At 40.2% G+C, this 13,745-nt stretch overlaps 1 protein-coding gene across 1 annotated transcript in view; it reads right to left on the reverse strand.

The window, feature by feature from the left end:
- The window catches only part of agbl4 (AGBL carboxypeptidase 4), a 257,535-nt gene that overhangs the window by 35,536 nt on the left and 208,254 nt on the right, over positions 1-13,745 (reverse strand). The gene's annotated exons all lie outside the window — the stretch shown is intronic.

A 13,745-nucleotide genomic window follows, 5' to 3' on the forward strand; every position in this document is an offset into this window, starting at 1 on the left:
GCCAAAGGGACACGCCAACAACAAAATAACAAAGACCTCATGATAATATGCTGTGTCTATTTATTAACAACAGTAACATCAAGAGCAAATAACATCCTCCCTCCACCAACATATAAGACTGTTTTTAAATGTTGTAGCCTGAGCTACATAGTTATTAAATACTCTATTATTCTTAACTTATGTAAAAATGTAAAAGGCGGAATAAATATATGGATCGTTTGCCAAATGTTCTTTTCTTTATCTAAATATTGTCTGAATGTAGCTGTTTTAAAATTGGCCTTAAAAAGTCAATCAGTCGAGGATGCTAATATTTCAGTATGTTAACATCAAAATGGTTGTGTCGAAACAAGTATTTCTCTGTCTTATCGATATAAAACCACAGAAAGGTTCTGTATGTCTATTTTTTAGCAGTGAGAAATGCTGTCTTCAGTGTTTTCCCTCGTATCACTTCTGGGTTCAGCTGAAGTTTAGAGTTTTCATCCTGTTTTCTTTGGTTTATATTCGAGTAGAATTGTTAAACATATTGAGCAAGACTTTGATTTACTTTGTTTATGTCACTGTAACTATTTCACGTAAAATAAAGATGCAATTAAGTATGTGCCCCATCTCTCCCGTTGCCTGGCACCACTACAGTCAAAACAGGACTTCAGGATGTCACTTGAATATTTACAGCATGGTACTCCATGAAAACCACAAATAGGAAATCTTTACCTTCTCCTTTTTATGGATTAGACAAACAAGGTACAACAAGTGAATCTGATATCTGTATTGAACTTTGGGCGGGGCCATTCTAGCTGTACCCCATTGTTTTGATTCCTAATGCTATAAGCTAATCACCGTCATGCCCATGGGAGGTGAATTTACTGTATTAAACACGAAGTAATAGAGTTTGGTATTGGACTTTATGTCTAACTTTTGGCAAGAAGAGTAATCATTGCATCTCCCAAAAGCTTTAAATGGCGTCAAAAAACATGAAAAAGCTCCCTCCCTTGTCACATTCACAAACAAACACACCAAACAGAGAAACGGTGTAGCTGCTTCTGTTTGCTCCTTGCAGCAGTCTTTATCATCTCCTCTTCTGCAGGTTTCAGGTATTTTTATCCTTGACAGTTGTGTGTCCCATTTTAAGAGCTGCACTCTGTCCTCCTTAGCCCGCTGGACAGCTCTGACATGAGAAAAAAATCGGTGTGTCAGGCAGTCAGTGGATGGTGCTGTTTTAAACAAGAGTGCAGTTCAGGTGAGCAGATACTGGGATACACCAATAACCCTTTTACCTGCTGGTGCTGTCTATGTAGAAACTTAACTAGAGGAAAGAGGAAAAGAAAACTCAGACTTTGTGAGCAATCTCAACAATTGGTACGTTGTTTCAGTACGCTACGGTCTTGTTTAGGACTGATTTCTTTCTTCTTTTTTTTTACCTAAAAAAAGATAATGCAAATATAAAACATTAACTGTTAAATACAAAAACAATAAATATATCAATAGAAAACTTACATGATAATCACATTTCTAAAAGGAGATTTAGACTACAGCCTAAAGGTTTTTCTAATATCACCATCTCAAAGAGAATCCGATGCATCTGGTGCTTCAATAATTTTTGCAGACTTTGAACTTAATCGTGGGTATGTACACCTCTTGACACCTCTGATTTCCAAAGCTTTCAGTAGAGTATCAGCTCAAGTTAAATGCATTTCTTCATTTTGGTTTCTCAGTCAGACAGTTACACACACTGCTTTTCAAAGCAGAAGGCTATAGGACGCAGGAAAGCTTGAAGATTGGGATTTGAGTCTTATGATGCTTCTTTCTTCTCAATTTCAACTCACAGTGCCTTTAGTTGTCCTATTACTCCGGATAATTAATCACACTAATGCTCTAATAATAATAACAATGATAAAATAATGATTAATAATAATAATGTATTTGTATAGCACTTTTAAATACAGGTAAGAAAGTGCTTCACAGCAGACACTATGAAACCCTACAAGCCTTGATTATTCTTAAAAAACTTTGAGACTTGTTTCTCTCAAAGATGAGTACCACAGCTCAATATGATATCTCTATGTCAACTTTGTCCACAGATGTATACGAGTATTTGATATGCATGACACTTTGTTACTGAAAAGTCAATGTTGGGGATTCTTATTGACTGCAATATTATTGACACAAAAGTGTTGACGGACTACTCAATACGCATTTATTATCATAACATGGCTCATTAAATTGTACCCACAGGGTGATTTACCTGTTCCATTTCTGTGTCTTTGGTTTTTGTTTCTATGATTAAAAAGGATGAAAATTAGAGGCGTAATCCATCTCCCTAATCTCTCTCTCTCTGAGTAAACTTGAAAGGATTCAAACTCAGCATTACACCTGCTGTTAATACAACTCTGTGATAAAGCTGACATCAAATGTCTCAGATAACATCGCCGGTTATCTATTGAAAATTAAATGACTTCAAGAATATCTTTAAGAAAATGAATTTTAGATTGCTTTATCCCTGGTAAAAGAAAAAAAAAACAGATGTGAGAGGAGACGGGCTGTGAATTTAAATGAAAACAGAAGTGTTATAGCGATACAAGCTTGAATAAATAGTGACATTCATGCTGTAGAGTAGCTTATTCATCATATTCACAGCTATAATACACAGTGTGCGACGCAAACAAGCTTCTTAGAAATAAAACAAGCTCTGAAATGCTAATTGAGCTCATGACTCCTATTTGTCTCATCCTCTTCCACTCCTGATTGGCTTGCTTGTTGCAACAACGGCGTGCTGGTTGGTTTAGGATTAATGTGGTTTCCATGACAACATGCCTGCCTGTAGAGCTGTATTGGAATGGATGCATATATAAGCCCCGTTTCCACCAAGCAGTTCAGTTTCGTGTGTGTGTGTGTGTGTGTGTGTGTGTGTGTGTGTGTGTGTGTGTGTGTGTGTGTACGGTGTTTGAAGTGGCAGGCCCATTCAACAGCTTTGATCAGGGAAATGTTTGTAGTGGGGGCAAACCTGGAGAACAAACAGGACTTCACAGAGATTAGCGATCTGTGGAACACAGACACACACACACATGCGCACACACACACACACACACACACACACACACACACACACACATGTGCACACACACAAACACGGATAGAAAGTCTGGAAGTCAGCTTTTTAAATAAAATCAGCGTCACATAGAGGGACGGCTTCTTAGCAGAACATTACGCTTCTGTACAAGCAAAGTTATGAAGTATCTGAATTTGCAGGCCCATAATCGTTCTGTTCTTTTCCTCTCCTTCACACCCTGCAGGCAGATATTTTTTTTTTTGAAGAAACAGACCACGAACATAATGATCTAGAGAACAAATGTGTGCATATTAGTGTGTTATGCCACCCCTGCAGGGCCAGTGTAAATCCATCAGTGCAGTGGAGAGGTCAAGTGAGTGCTTCAGCAGCCAAGGTGTGACACATGGTCCCCACACTGCTCCATCATGCTATACTGAGCAGTATGTGTGTCTTTATGCCAGTAGACTTCTTGTGTTTGTGTGTGTGTGTACGAGAGGAAGAGTCATATGTGCAAACCAGAAGCCATGATGCAGACAAATATCTGGCCGCTCCCAACCCCAACCCAAGACGGACAGCGCTGTAGCTATTCTCAGAGCCACAGGCACATTACTCAGCCCTCGAGGTAGGAGGATAAGTCATCCACTAAGGTCGCAGGGGGTGTTATGTCTCTCACTGAAAGTAGTTCAGAGTATGAAGGATGGAGCAACACGGCCGAAACAAATGGCATATGTGCTCCTCATCCCAGGTCTAGCAACCGGACAGAGTGGTAAGTCATGTTCCCAACTCCCAAACTAACATGGCGCATCAAAATGATAAAACGCATCAACATCATGAAGGAATCCATAAAAGAATCTCTCTCTGACTGGTCTCTCTGAAGCTTCACATGGCAGAAAGAGAAGGATACTGGGTTATAGTTCACTTCTAGAGCAAACTTAGTGGCCTTAGAATCTGTGAGTTTAGTTTAGGGATATTGATAGTGAAAGATTTGTTTGTTTTTTTAAAGATTTATTTTTATTTTTATTTATTTTATTATTTTATTTTGGGCTTTTCGTGCCTTTAATGCAGAGAGAGGACAGTGGATAGAGTTGGAAACCAGGGAGAGAGAGTGGGGAATGACGTGGAAAGGGGCCATGGGTGGAAGCGAACCCGGGGCTACCGCTTGAGACGAGAGTCTCAATACATGGGACACGCGCCCTAACTATTGCGCCACCAGCGCGCCCCATAGTGAAAGATTCGTTGACAGGATTATTTCTTTTGCCATGGCACTTGAAAGTTCGGTATATTCATCAATCATTTAATTGAAAATGTTCATCAATCTTTTTATAGCTCTGTTCATGGTTCTAAAGTCTTCAACACTTTTAAAGGGTGTTTTTTTTTTCTTATCTGATGGAAAGTAAATTAGTTTGGCAGGTATTTGGTCATCAAAAAAAAAAAGAACTGAAAAAGCTCAGATTTTAACCAGGATAAGAGAGTTTACATTTATTACAATTTATCCTCAAGTGGGCAAGAAGATGTCAACCACATTTGCAGACAGACAACTCAATGGTTGTCCAGATGTTTCCCTTAAAAAATGAAAATGCCAACCTCATATTTGTGCTAATGGAAAAAAAAAAGGGATCACCAAAATAAGTCAAATGTATCACCTGGGACCATGAACTTTTGGACAAAATTAAATGGCAATGCATAACTTTTGAAAGCTTAAAGTTTGCTGTTTCATCTCGCAAATAGCAGTAAAAAACACTTGAAGTGACTCTTTCATCAAAAAATAAGTTTTAGTTTTGTTTCATAAAAATATTACAATAACAAAAATGCAGGAGCCGTGCGAAAATAGAAAGTCCAGAAACAATGATATACCACAAACAAACAGAGACAAATCTAAACAACACCCTACAACATAAAAACTATATTAAGTGTATCATTTTTCTTTACTGGACTGGTGTTCTTTTTTCTGTGGAAGAGGCTGAGGTAGGTTGTGATGCAGGGAAGCAAGGTGGCCTGATCACACCCTGAGAAGTAGGTCTCAAGGGAGCAGATTAGAAAATGGTGATGCAATATTAATTGGTGATGGTGCGTGCCACAGAGTGCAGGGTTGTCCAGGGTTGGACTCCCAAAGGAAACGCTGTCAGGAGCTGAGAGAGACAGGCGGCATGAGTCCCTGACCTTGTCTGTCAGCTTGTGAAGGAGAGGAGGGCTGAGAGGAGACCCCCGGTCCCACTGACACTCAGATCAACACTTTGCCAGTCTATGGCAAGCCTGCTGGGACACATCTCCACATCCAGACAGACAGAGTGACACAGCAAGACGGACAGAAGGAATTAATGTGATCGTCATGGCTGGACATGAACATACAATAAATAAATACGGTGACCAAAAAAAATGATACATACACAAACTTTATACATACACATACAGTAAAGAGTACAGAGGAGGGTTTGATGTTTTCAGAAGTTATATTACGTTCTGTTAAATTGTAACCTGTCCCCATGCAAAGACACTGATAGCTGAGCAAGAGAGTGCAAAGACAATGTGCTAAATTAAACTTTAAGGAACAACAATCATAAAATGAAAATCAAGTGCAGAGATAAAAAAAACTGCAGAACGATTACATAAATAATCTTAAGGGGAAATTTTAAGGACATGGTGTCTGCTCGCACATAAGTTTGTATTCAAATCATGATATTATAATAAAGTCAATCATAATAAAGAACTTTTAAGTATGATAGTTTGACAGTTAACAGTAGGCTACATGTTACTACTGCCATTTCTCCTCTTTGAATTGAATACACCTCCCTCCCTCCCAAAAAGAAAACTAAGAACGAGTAAAACGCTATTGACCATATAAAAGAATCAAAAGTAATGTTTTCTTTATACTCCACAAACATTGATAGCTGGCACCGTGTGAGTATTAAGCAGACACACAGACACTTCACTGGCATCAGGGGGTCTGTAAGTTCCACAGACTAACATTAAAAACAAGGGACGAACCTCACAACAGCAAGTTAAGGGAAATACAATCTGCACATACTGTACAAAATACTGTGTAATAAATAATGTATTAAGGTTGCTTTTGTGTATTCAGGGTGTGCTTAAGGTCTTAAGGCTGTAGCAACAAGAGCCCAGCCCCTCTTTCATTTATAGTTTGTGGCAACCGTGGCTACTTATGGGCCTTACACCTTTGCTTCAATAGAGTATCTGATGTGATTGATGTCACTGACTTGAAGATCAGATTTGCTCGTTATTCCTTCACAAATGTGGTTGAAACACTTCATATGTTAAAAGGTGTGTTTCAAAGTAACATGCATGTAAGAGTGTGGATTTGCATGATCGTTTTCGGCATAGCATGAATACATAAGAGGTGAAAAAAAAGGAAATCAAATGACATCTTTTACGTGAAAAAAAAAAGCACACACTTTCATGTGGGGCATTCACATAACCAAATAAGAGAGCAACATTTGTGACAGAGATCCTGACACCAAAAACATAACAGACACAGCAGTTCATAATGATTTCAGACATCTCCCTGTTCAGGGTGTGAAAACTGCATATCAGATAGAGAGGGGTTGTTGCAGAAAGGGAGCGAACAAGGCAACACAAGCATATGGGCGAGAGCCTGGTGTCATCTCGGGACACACAAACACTGGACACATGTCAGCTTCAATTAACCCTCTCCCATCTGTCTGTCTCTTTTTCTCTCACTCTCACTCTCACTTCCGCCACCAGGATCTCAACTAGGTCATGCAGAGCAGTAAATCCCCACATACTGAGCGTAGCATTAAAAAATAAAAAAATAAAACATTACAACTGAACAAAGACTAGAGACTTTACTTTTCCTCTTTGTGTCACACTAAATGCAATTTCTTTTCTTTTTCTGTCCGCTTAAACCATCCCCTGTCAAAAAAAGATCGGCTGTATTAAATTATCAATGATATAGAGTTCAATAATTCAGGTGACCCAGCAGTGTGTTATATACTGACAGTGTTATGGAGTTCCTGACATACTGGTGAGTGTCCCTCTGGAGAGATTTGTCTCGGTCTGCAGTCAGTGGAAAACTCACCACTGCTTCCAAAAGGTTAACAGTTTATTACAGTGATTGTAGAGATGGGAAACTGGTGATTTTATTTGGAGCAACACATTATCACTAAAGTTGCTCAGATACCGATGCAAGAGTAGATATCGGCCGCAAATACTGCTTTCCAGGCAATGTCGGCCCAAAGATAAGCAATCAGATTAGGGATCAGGACAGAAAAAAATCTACTTCCCACCACATATTCACAACACTATTCTCAGGGGCATTTCAGAGAAGTTAAATCAGCTGAGATACAGATGGAGAAGGAAGATAAACAGACTTATTTCCCTGACTTAAAACCTTTTTGTCTTTTTAAACCTGATCAAACGTAGAGGTAGGATACAGTAGCATGAGCGGCACACTTCCTCCCATCTTCAAGCGGAGAAAATGTTGATGAGCGCGCCAGAGACAGAGTGAAACGTCATGCTGTAACTCTATTTCCTTGAGTCTAAAAAATGAGGCTGTGGTGTGCGCTCTGGTGTTGGCAGTTACATCTGAAAGAGTGCATCCGTCCAAATTCGCTCCCCTGTCATACAGCTGCATGTTTTCCCTCCACACACACACACACACACACACATACATGCATGTAAAAAAAAACATATAAATGGGAATTATATGTCACAGCTACGCCACCTCCAAGAGTTCCTATCCTCCCTTCTTCACTCGTCTTTTCATCCACCCTAACACCTCGTGTCGGATCCCTTCCTCTACTTCTCCCTCCGCCTGTCGTCCGCTCTTACTTCCCCTCTTCACCCCCACATCTGAGATCAACACCTAGCTGTGTGCAGGTGCAAGGCTGCTGGCAAACTGTCAGCTTGACTCTCTGTTACTTAAACAGACAGACAGAAACACACACACTCTCTCACACACACACACACACACACACACACACACACACACACACACACACACACACACACACACACACACACACACACACACACACACACACACACACACACACACACAGCTAGGCTTCGACATAGGCTCTTCCCACTCTGTGAATTGGTCTCCACACAGCGAGCCAGATCACACTCTCACTGTCAACACATAAACGAAGACTAACAGTGAATGTGCTAAAGGTTTGAAAACACTGGTTGGAGACAAACAGAGAAATAACACAGGGGTAAAATGTGCAAAGGGTCTCTTTGGGAAAACATAAACAAATCCTTTATAGTTGACTGTTTGACGCTTGTGTGCTTCAGCCGATCAGATATCTTCAGCAGCAGGCAGTGAGGCAATCTGAAACATGCCAACTGCTGTGTGACAGCCTGCAAGGGGACATCCCTTTAGATGTGACACCACTTCAAAATGAGCAACTTTCTAATTACATACTCTTTTGAACTTCACAAATCAGTGCAGTCAAATTTAAACAAAGGATCAAAAAGATGGAAGCAGAGCTTTTGGTTCAGATGATGTAACAGGAGGGACGTTACAGAAGGCACTAAAACACACACTACAGAAGAAGTCTGATGAAAAAGTCATTCTGCAAAGAAACTTGGAAGAATTGGTGAGAGAAAAAGTCAAGGTCTTACAGCAACTTATGAAGCAACTTTTGATATAAAGGTACGGAGACTTATGATTGTAGTTTATATTTATGTTTTTATTGTAACATGATGTGCATTACTATAAATATAGATGGTTTAAAACTAAATGTTTCTGCAGCCAACCCTTAAGCCAACTAAGGATTCACTGAAGTATCCTTCAGGGTGATGATCTTTCCTTCTGTGGCTGATGAAATATTCTTACATTTTGTAAATCTTAGCTCCCTATCACATATACAAGATTTAATTAAATCAATCTTGTGCTGTGAGAAAGGTGAAACTCAGAAAAGAAGAAAAAAAGATGTGTTTTTGAGAGTAATGGGAATAGATTTTCAATAATCATATAAGGGTATGTGTTTTCTTTATTCCACCGTTATTTTTGGAACGATTTTTTTCCGTATATATTTTTCACTATACCTCGTGTTTTACAAGTAAACTGAGTAACAAACCTATTCTCCAAAAGCCCTAATGTTGTATTTAAAGTAATTGATCTCCTTTTTTTGGATTGCTTGAATATTTCTACAATGTCCGCTCGCTTCATGTACTGACAGATAAATCACAGAAATCATACAGACACAAAGAGAATGACCCATCTGTGTGATGATGAGAAAAGACTACACAGATAAGATTAATCGGGATTAATATCAACTTCACTGATTGAAAATTAAACTACCAAAGATTAAAGATAGGATGATATGATGTTAATGTACTGACTGGAAATGTGATTAAGTGTAAAAAACGATTACACCTGCATCACACACACACACACACACACACACACACACACACACACACACACACACACACACACACACACACACACACACACACACACACACACACACACACACAGAGGAGACCATTCAGTGACCTCTAGAGCTGTGAACATGTAGCTGGTGTCAGTCTGCATAGCCCAGGGTCATGTGACAACTCTAAACAAGACTCTCATTAACACCAGCCCATTAAAGATGCCCCGCTGGCATCATGTGTGTGTGTGTGTGTGTGTCTTGGCCATAGACTATTGGGCCATGTTGATATTGAGGAGGGCAGACAAGTTTTAATTTGGTGTTCAGCGGTGATTTCTATTAGATATCACAACAGCATAGCACTCAGAAATACAGGGGGGGGATAAATGACTGATGTTTTTGCAGATAATTCAGGTAGTAAGATGAGTGTATGTAGTTTATCTTAATGGAGTACAGACACATGTGCAGGTGCATGTGAGTGAGTTTGTCTGAGTTAAAAGAGACGAGTGCATATGCATATGTAGTAGAGTGTGTGTATGTTTGTTGTTTGTACATCAGTGCTGCCAGGGTTTGTTAGAAATGCTTTAATTTATCACACCTAATTAATTATACTCCAACACCGAGGAGAGTTTTCCTTGTCGCTCAATCGGCTCCCCATTCTGCCTCCCTCGGCCAGGCGACAGGAGGAGAAACCCAGATAAACTCTGCAAGCCTCAAACACGCAGCTTTTTTTTGTGAAGTCTTGCTCTCTTCTCAGGCTGATTGGCCATGCCTGTTTAGCCAGCTCCACATTACCATTTAAATAAAGAGGCCGGCTAAATGACCATTGGTGTAACATAAAAAGAGAAATTAAATTGCTTTGTTGTCTCACGGCACTTTATTCTTTTCTCTTTCTAGCTCAAGCTCCTCATCATTTTTAATATGTTCAGTCTGTGGGAAGGGTTGATAAAAAAGTGTGCAGAGGAATCCAGACGCAAAATGAACTATTCATCTTTGATTACAAGCTAATCTAATCTCTTTAATGGAGAACAATGACTCACAGAGCTGAGCAGACATGAAACAGCTCAGGTATGTTAATTTCCTGAAGAGAATTGATTATTTTAAAGCTAAACAAACAACAAACGAGAGAAATGGCATGACAACCACCGGGCATTAAGTCAGTTTCATACAGACCGGGGATAAATTCAAAGAATTGAACTGCACTGTGAAAGTAGAACAGACAATTAAAAAAGGCCTTTGGGGGCCTCGACTGTTTGTAAAAGTTATCTTAAGCTACAGCAGTCACGAGCTGTGTGCAACGCCCATATAGTGGCACAAAAGCTGGATTTACAGAAAGTGTGAAAATGATTTGATTTCAGAGGTGTGAGATGCACTCTTTCAAAATTCATACTCTTCCTCTCTCGAGCGCTATCTCAATCTGAACACATATTCTTAGATTCAGTGTGAGCTTCACTTCCTGTGAGTGTAATTATAACTCCACAGTGTCAGACCGAACGTATGCCTTGGGTAGAAAAAATGAAAGAAAGAACTAAATGTGTACAGTGATGATGCTTTCCCTTTAAGTTCTGCCTGAGGATCTATGGATGTTAACATTAATGTAGTCAGATCTGTAGCATGCATGACTTAAAACACACGCCGTCATTAAAGAGGTGAGCAGATTGTATCGGACACAGATTGATTGTCCTTGAAATCCTCTTTCAAGAACAAAATTGCTCAGCTTGTAACAACCTTATTTACAACATTAATTCATCATTAAAATACTATTAGGGCAATTACTTGATTTCCATTTTAAACAACACGTCTATGTTGAGTGGGGGATGCAGACGGAGAGGGACATAGAGGTGGAAGGAGGGGAAAGGAGAGAAGTTCAAGTTACGAGAGGCGCCTAAGGAAGCAAGATGAGAGGAGGGAGGAGAGTAGAAGAGAGGATATGTGAGGGGAGGAGAGGTGAGTCAGGAAGAGAGCGGAGGGAGATGAATATTTAGCAGCTGTAGTGATTAGGGTGCTGGTGCAGAGTGGCACTGTGACACTGACATTGGCTGCCATTGGTGGCCCCTGCCATGGTGAGTCACTGGAACCTGCTTCGTTTGGGCCATAATTAGCTTAAATGTTCAGAGAATGAAAAATTCACCATCGCTTTGAATCCTGTTAATTGGGAGAGCCTTCTGCATTAATAGAGGCCATTTGAAGATCTGCGCTTAAGTCAGTGTGTGTGTGTGTGTGTGTGTGTGTGTGTGTGTGTGTGTGTATGTGCACATACACAGGTATGCATGTCTGCATGTATTTCAAAGCACAGTTTTCCATCCTATTACCGGAGGGGCTGATGGATTCCAAACATTATCCATTTTACCGTTGAGCCACCCTAATAAGCTTCTTAAGAACGATAAGAACATTTGAATAATGCCAACAGCAGAAGATAATTTAACTTCCCAAACCTACCAGCATGTTTTATCATACATACAGTAAAGTGACAATGCAGGGACATGCAGCTGGATGGACATGGGTGGGTACATGTAATGGTACGTAAGTGGCATGGGAAGAAAAGCTTATTTGAGGGGTAATCCATCCATGACTTTAAGGGAGTTGTAGGATAAGTATAAGTAAGGTCCAAATGAGAAAAAAGGCACTCATCAAACCAAAATACTGTTTAACACTGTGATACTTTTTAACACTGATAAATCTGCATGTTTTTCAATGAGCAAAAAGAGCAGCAGAGGTTACCAGCAGCAGTGAAGGTGGTCTGTCCTGCTCCAAGCAGTTAGAAATTAAGACTAAAGTCCATTTATTTCACTACAGTGAGGCTGAGGCCAGGTTTCTATGATGGTGTGAAGCAGTGAACAGAAAAAGCCAGGAAACAGAGAGCAGAGAGTTGAGTTAAGACTTTGAGTTGGTAGCCATGTGCTATTTAGTTTAGTTCAGCCTGGGTGCATGTGCTATATGGAGCGTGCTTCACATTCAGTGATAAAACATACCACTGTTTCTTTTCTGTAAACTCTTTGTGTGTCTATGGTTGTGGAAACAAAATGTGTTACACAGCGGTAACATATGCACTCAGTGCACCCTATCAGAACTTCTGCTTGCAGGAGGCAACAAAGGCTGTTATATTTTCACATTCAAAACAGCAACAATCTCATAAAGAGAAGGCATTAATACCTCCTATTATGTGGCACTGCTGTGTGCACTGTGTCAGCATGACAAGCGAAAGGTGGTCAAGATGAATCAGACAATGTTCCAGGAAGCTCTATAAAAGCACTAAAAGGACTGTATTCATTAGGTGGTTTGTGTGTGACATAAAAACGATCTGTTTTCCTCTATACTGCAGTGTGCGCAGAGGATACACTGTTTATGCGACAGAGCTCATCCCAGTCTGGACCTCAGCTCAGCCCAGCCCAGTTTGACCCAGCCGGGACTAATCCATCATCACCACTACTGAATCATCGCCCTGCCAATAAAACCAGGCGGCAATACATTACAGGCATGTGGCAGGCTTTAGCGATAATGACATTGAGAAGTCCCCTTGGGCTGCAGGAAAAGCCTGGGCGCATGACACACTTGCTTACAGAGGCAGTAATATATGGAAATGCATCAGAGTGCCAGACAGGGGGGGGGGGTGAGGAGGAGAGCAGAGCTTAGTGTATTCATTCAGGAAAGACGGAGGAAATGGTCTTCACAGTGACCACTTCCTTTTCAATGTAGACTCAACCAAATCCAGCTTTCAACGATGGGACTCATTTTAGATTCAAGCCTCTGCAAACAAGATGTCTTATAAGCAATCTGACATGTCAACACCCCATTTCTTTCTTATCCAAGTCTCATGCAGCTGAGTTGATACTGCAGTATGGTTTGGACATGGGACATGTTAGATTCAACGCTGCCAATCATCTGCATACAGAGGCAGGCCAGTTAACAAATACATACAGTGAACTGTTGGTCTCTGTTTTCTTGTGGCTGACATTGAGAACAATTTGCCAGTTTGATCCTCTAAACTCCACTGCAGACACAGAAATTCAATTCTAAACACGAAAGACCTGAAACACAAATCAAACACACACATTCAAATCCAGGAATGTAACAGAGAGATCTATAGGGTGACAGAAGTTGACTACAGAGCATTTGAGGATGTAAAGCTGACATCAGATGTGGCATTTATAGACAGTGAGAGCTTACACAGCTACATTATGTATCTGTGCATAAGTGAGGATGAGCTGCCAGAAAAGTAACACCGTAGCTTATCTAACTCTGTCTGCTTGGAAACCTGTCAGTCTTCCCTGTGTCAGATGTTTTAAAAGTAAATCTGTACCATTGTATGGGAAACTCAAAATCTTGTTTAAATCTTTGCATTT

The sequence above is a fragment of the Labrus bergylta genome, chromosome 6, assembly GCF_963930695.1.
Source record: "Labrus bergylta chromosome 6, fLabBer1.1, whole genome shotgun sequence".
Taxonomy (NCBI): Eukaryota; Metazoa; Chordata; class Actinopteri; order Labriformes; family Labridae; genus Labrus; species Labrus bergylta.